At 37.6% G+C, this 7,186-nt stretch overlaps 1 pseudogene; it reads right to left on the bottom strand.

Moving 5' to 3' along the window:
* Positions 1–2,943: 2,943 nt before the first annotated feature.
* On the bottom strand, positions 2,944–3,199 carry LOC143682668 (ubiquitin-fold modifier 1 pseudogene; annotated as a pseudogene).
* Positions 3,200–7,186: the final 3,987 nt, after the last annotated feature.

The following is a 7,186-nucleotide window of genomic DNA, read 5'->3' as shown; positions in this document are numbered from 1 at the left end:
GGGTGGAATACAAAAAAGCAGCAAGGAGCAGCTTCCAAAATGGAGGGTTAGGGAGAGAATGGCAAAATCTATCTCTTTCTCAAAAGCAGCAAGTAGCCAGGCAGAAACTGCCCGAATCAACTGTTTGGGGACCTGGGATACAAGGAAGGACGTTTCAATGCCCAAGTCCATGCAGGATGAAGAGACTGATAAAATGGCAACAGAGACTGCAATTCTGGCCATAGCTCCCGGCGGCCATTCCCTACCCTTCAGGGAAGCAGCAGTGAGAGGCCAACCCTCACCTGGGGATGGCTACAGATAGGGGTGGCTGAGGAAGTCCTCCACCCCAAGTACAGAGGGGAACACAGCAAACGCTGAACCAGATGTTGACTGGCAAAGTGAGATCCCCACAGTTTCAGCTCCACCCACTCAGACACTGACAGGTGTCACAAGTTAGCTCCTGAGGACTAAAGTGACCAAAGAGCTCCATCCGCTGAGCAGGCCAGAAAGTGCAGGGGAAAACTGCAGGGCTTTAAGGAGTCTCTCCAGATCCTAACAGAGGCCCATCCGAGCTGGTCTACACTCCCAGCATGGGTACCTGCTCTGTTTTCACTGGGAAATACTGGGAACCCAGCTGTTAAGGCAGTGCCCAAATACAAACCCAGACAACTAAATCCTAGACAAGAGAAACCAATCTTCAGAATAGACCCATCAAGATAACAATGGACAGGGATTTTTACCTTTTTATGGTATAGCAAAATGTATTTTCATAATATATTGATTATAGGGGGTTCAAGGAGAGTTCAGTAGTAGAATTCTCGCCTGCAGTGCTGGTGACCATACAGCATACAAAAGAAAATATATATATATATGCATATATACATATATATAAATTATGTAATTATGTACCAATAATGTATTTAAAACTAATATTTCAAAATATTCAGTACAAAATAAGAACTTACAGATCACATTTACTAACGAACGTCTAGTTGTTTAAAAAATGTTAAGAACTTTCTACAATAAAATCTCCAAAACCAAAGAATAAAGACTATTATATAAATCACTTTCTGGCACAGGTCTCTCTATACTTATTTATGTAACCCAGCAGGCAGATTTTTTGCTAGAAACAGTATGGAGAAGATTCTAAATTAAACCAAAGCTTCAATGACTAAGTGTTCATGTCTGGTTAAAGGAGGCTCAACTCTGTAAGGACCAGGAAACTTTAAGCATCACATTGTTTGTAAAAATAAAAACTTCTCCAAAGATCAGCAGTATACTTTTCTCCATCAGCAAAGATATCCCCCTTTGATAATTCATATTCCTGCTACTCATTTATTGAAGTTATGAACAATAACTTCTTAAATTTAACTACCAATGCCACCCTACAGAGGTTGATTCTGTTGCATTTTCTTGTAAAGTTTTCGCCACTGAACTAGGACCTATGACAGGGAAGAGACACCCACAGATAAAAATCAGTCTTAGAGATACTTGATTCATGAAGAGTTGAGCAAATACTTATTGAATGCCTACTATATTTCCAGCTCTAAACAGAGTCAAATAAGCACAAATGTTTACTCTCAAAGTGCTAACTCTCTAGAAATCCAGGCTGTGTCCTACTTTTCAATCACTAGGAACCTTCATTTATTCATTTCCTCTTTCAGCACTTGCAGAGGTAACAGTAAACAAAATCCTTCCTTCTGCATGTCCTTCTCTGCATTCCCTTGAGAGGATTTTGAAATTTGTATGTTGACAAGGCCTATACTTTGACTGATACAATTGCCTTGTGCCCCTTCTGGCAATGCCCAGTGTTTTGCTTTACCCCGCAGCCCCCCACCCCAGCACGCCCTTTGCAGTGGTCTGCCTAGCTGGCTCTTTCTAAAGCCCTTGCCTTCAGCTTTTGGTTCCCCTTCACTCTGGTCCTCTGTTGCCTTCCTCCTTACCACCCCCATCATCGGGCTTCTGATTCACTTGGGAGACATCTTAATGCCTTCTTAAATGCTGAGTCTTTAATAAGTAGAATAAATCTGCATTTCCAATTAACATGTTCTTAAGCTTTACTGTGAACTTCAGATCTTTGCAAATAATAATCTCCCCATGAATGCTATTTAGAATTATCCTCAAAATGACAGTATTTTCTTGAGGATTCTAGTAGGTGGTAATAAAAGAGATTTCTAAAGAAACGCGTATCTCAGCAAAGGTTTCTTCTAACGTGCTGTCAGTTCTCACCATTGAGAGGATGAGTTAAAATAAGTTGGTGTGTGGGCCACGGTGGCTCAGCAGGTAAGATTTTGCTTGCCTGCCAAGCCTGAGGACACGGGTTCGCTTCCTGGTGCCTGCCCATGTAAAAAAAAATAAGTTGGTGTGGAATATCAATTTATTTACAGGAAGAGCTTTAAAAATTAGCACTTTGATAGTAAATTGAAATTTGTATGCACACGGGAAGTTTGAAATATAAAACACCCAACTGAAGGATAAATATTTAAACCAGATGTGTGTTCCTTGGCAATCTATAACCTTCATCATAACTACTTATAATTAGGAATTCACCTCTTCTATGAGCCCTGAAAGTCAGATGCTATCTAGCAAACTGCCATCTATGAACCATACAGTTTTTAAAAATTTAACCCACAGACAAATAATTACAATTTAGTACACTTTAATTTTCCAAATGTTTTCAGAACGTATCATGAAAAGCATCCTCCAGTCATAAACCATAGCCGGATAATCCAGTTACCCCAAAGGAACTAGCAACTGCCGCTGAGAGGCAGCAATGAAAACTGGCAGCACTGGCCTTAGGCTGCAAGGATCCCCTTCACATGATGAGATTCAGCAGTCATCTTTCATTACTTCACTGACTGATGGCATTTACAGAGTAATTCAAATAGCCTCGTTTCAATTTCACACACACACAAAAATACAGTATTTATTCTGAAGATACTCGTGTGCTCCAAATAGCACACATTAACACCATCCAATGCGATCTCGAGAGAAAATTCACAGCTCTGAACCATGCTTTAGAAAAACATTCCCAACAGTCTGTGCAGGCTTAGTCCTATTCTATCATTGCTAATAATTGCAATTGCTGCTGCAGGAACTTTAAATTCTTCTACTGCAAACTTTATGATTGCCATGAAAGGGTGTTTTCAGGAACACTGAGTACTTTGTAGGGCAGCCACGAGTTCAAAATCAGTGTGATCTTCAAATAAACCTTCAACATGGTGAAGCCCAGGCCAGCAGAGCTGACAGGGTCTTTTTAAAGGGCTAAAAATAAAAGTAGGGGCTTTCCTAAAAAGGAATACCTTGCAAAGTTCAGTTTAAGCAACAATTAAAGTGAGCTGATTTTGGTCCAATAGAAATAACCTATCAGAAATAGACAAATATACTGTAATAACCACTTATCATTTCCCAGTGTGTAAGGACTTCCTTTATGATAAAGAAAGTAGATGTCAATAGATTATTGTAATTTTTCCACTGGAAGTCCTCTAATTATCTTTATAAACTAATATAATTTGCAAACTATTTTGAGTTTCTTACTCTGGTTTAAGGTAGGACTATTCTATTAAGGGTCCTTTTTCAATAATAAGCCCATTATATTGGGGAAAAAATGATTATGAGACCAGAGAGACCAAAATAACATGTAACTGATAAAAAGCCAGACATAGAGACCAATGGTATCCAATTGAAAGCTCAGAAAGTAACCCTCACATTTCTGGTCAACTGCTTTTTGACAATGGGACAAATTCTATCAATTGGGAAAGAATAATTTCCACAACAAATGGTTTTGGGAAAACCATGTCTCATCTGCAAAAGGAAAGATGAACTCTACTTCACATCTTATATACAAATCAACTCAAAATGGATCAAAGATATAAATATGAGACAAAACTATCAAACTCCTAGAAAAAATGCAGGGAAGCATCTTCAGGAACTTGTATTACATAACAGTTTCTTAAAACTTACACCCAAAGCCCAAGCAACAAAAGAAAGATAGATAAATGGGAGCTCATTAAAATTAAAAACTTTTGCATCTAGTATTTTATCATGAAAGTGAAATGACAATCTATGCAATGGTAGAATATATTTGGAACTCACATATCTGATAAAGGTTTACTATCTGGAATACATAAAGAAATCCTTCAACTTAACGAAAAGTCAAGCAACCCAATTTAAAAATGGGCAAAAGACTTGAACAGATATTTCGGCAAAGAAGTTATACAAATGGGAAGAAAGCATATGAAGAGATGCTCAACATCTACACTTCAGAAAATTACAAATCAAAACCCTAATAAGATATCATTTCACACCTATTACAATGGCTACCATTAAAAAAACTTTATGTTAAAAAAGCATAAAAAATGTTGGAGAAGATGTTGTGAAACAGAAACACTGACATTACTGGTAGCAATGTAAAATGGTGCAGCCTCTGTGGAAGACCATTTGGTGGTTCCTCAGAAAACTAAATATTGAGTTGCCCTATGACCCAGCAAATCTGCTACTTGGTAAATACCCCAAAGAATTGAAAGCAGGGATTCAAACAGGTATTTGCACATTGATGTTCATAATGGCACTGTCATGATTAGGGATATGTGTCAACTTGGCCAAGTTGTGGTACCTGTTTATCTGATTGGGCAAGTACTGGCCTGTCTGTTGCAATGAGGACATTTCATAGGATTAGGTCATGAGTACATCAGCTGCATCCACAGCTGATTCCATTTGTAATCACTGAAAGGGGAGTGTCTTCTACAATTAGTGATGCTAAATCTAATCACAGGAAACCTTTTAAGGAGGACTCAGAGGAGACAGGTCCCATTCCTGCTTCGGCTGGTGAGCCTCTCCTGTGGAGTTCATCCAGACCCTCCATCGGAGTCACCAGCTTCACAGCCTGCACTGTGGATTTTGGACTCTGCATTCCTGCGGTCACGTGAGACACTTTTATAAATTTTATATTCGCAAGTGTTCCCTGTTGATTCTGTTTCTCTAGAGAACACTGACTAATACAGGCACTATTCACAACTGCCAAAAGATGGAAAGAACCCCAGTGTCTATCATCTTATGAATGAATAAACAAAATGTGCTACATACAAACAATGGAATATTATTCAGCTGTAAAAAGGAATGAGGTTCTGATACATGTGACAACACAGATGAACCTTGAAAACATCATGTTGAGAGAAATAAGCTGATGCAAAAGTACAAATATTGCATGATCTCAATAATATGAAACATTTAGAGTAATTCGACTCATATAGTCATTATCTAGAATATAGGTTCCCAGAAGATGGGTGGGGAAAGGGAATAAGAAGTTAAGTTTTAAAATATACAGAGATTCTATTTGGAATGGCAAAACTGTTTTGGTAACGGATTGTGGTGATGGTAGCACAATATTATGGCTATAATCAACAGCCTAGAAATATATATCTGAATGTGGTTAATAGGAGAAATGCTAGGTTTTATATGGGGTAGCAGGATAAAACTTAACAGTAGGAACTCCCAAGAAAATAGGCCAAACCCTTGATTTTGAGACTTTTCCTTATGAAACTTATTTCTGTAGTGGAGAAGCTAAGACTACCGATAATGAGGTCTAAGAGATGCTTCCAGGAAACCTCTTCCATTATATAGATGTGGTCTCTCTCTCTCTCTCTCTAACCCAACTCTGTAAGGAAAATCATTCCCCGCCCCCACCCCCCACCTACATGAGACCTGACATTCAGGGGTGAAGGTCTCCCTGATAACATGGAATATGATTTCCAGGGATGAGTCTGGCCCTGGCTTTGTGGGATCAACAATATCTTCCTGAGCAAAATGGGGAAAAGAAGTATAATAAAATAAGGCTTCAGTGGCTAAGAGAGATCAAATAGAATCCTGAGGCTATTCTGGAAGCTACTCTTATGCAAGCTTCAGCTAGATATTGCTAATTGCCATGGTTTGCCAAACTCCAACCAACATCACCCCTGTTAACTCTTAAGAACACCTAGGGCTCTAGATGAGATTCTATAAAAGTTTCATACACTAACTTTACTTTCCTGGAACCTATAACTTCCAGAGGGATCCTAGGCCAGGTAAATCCTAAGACCCAGAAGGATATATCCCCCTATCTTTTGGTGTTGACACCCCTTCTCAATATGAAAAGTCAGAATGGGCATTGCCCAAAGATCCCTAAAGATTGAGAGAGGGATCAAAGAAGAAGGAGGAGTTATAACAAGAAAATAGGATTTAACAACTGAGTATGACTGCTGAATCACTATATTAATATTTTTTTTAGCCTCCAGTGTTTCGGAGCAGTTTAAAGGAGAAATCTGGACTAGTGGAATGGTAGCCCATAGCAAAACTCTGAAATACGTTCTGTAACTACTTGTTGAAGTGTATTTTAAAAATTACTGCCTTTTCTTTGTATATTTTTTCTTTATTATATTTCACAGTAAAAAAACTTTTTAAAAATCCTTGTAATTGCACTATACAGTGAACCCTAAGTTAAACCATGCACTATAGCTTATGCTACAATTGTAAAACATGCTATCATTAGTTGTAACAAATGTACCACATCAATTCATGGTATTAATAATAGGGTGGTATATGGGAATCCTATAGCTTATGCATGAATATTCTATAAACCCACAATTTCTCTAATAAAGGAGTAAATGGATGATGCCAATATGCTTGACTCAAAAATACATCCCCCTATAAATAGAAACCTCTCTGACCACAATGGGAATGAAACTAGAAATCAGTAACAGAGCGAAAACAGAAAATTTTACAAATATGTGGAAATTAACCAGCACACTCTTAAACAACCAATGGGTTAAAGACAAATTACAAGGGAAATTAGAAAATACTTAGAGACAAATGAAAACAATGTAACAAATAAAACAAAATGTATGAAATAGAGCAAAGATGATGCTCAGAGAGATTTATAGCTACGAATGCCTCTATTAGAAAAGAATAAAGACTCAAATTATTAAACTAACTTTACAACTTAAGGAACTAGGAAAACAAGAACAAAATAAATGCAAAATTAATGGAAATAATTGAGTGGAGATAAATAAAATAAAGAATTAAAATACAATTGAAAGGATAAACAAACAAAAAGCTGGTTGTTTGGAAAAATCAATAAGATTGAGATATAGTCAGACTGACAAAAAAAGAAAAGATGCAAATAACTAAAATCATAAGGGAAAATGGTGATATTTACTGATGTTACAGAAAT

The sequence above is a fragment of the Tamandua tetradactyla genome, chromosome 5 (assembly GCF_023851605.1).
Source record: "Tamandua tetradactyla isolate mTamTet1 chromosome 5, mTamTet1.pri, whole genome shotgun sequence".
NCBI lineage: Eukaryota > Metazoa > Chordata > Mammalia > Pilosa > Myrmecophagidae > Tamandua > Tamandua tetradactyla.
This window is presented reverse-complemented; position numbering and strand designations above follow the sequence as displayed.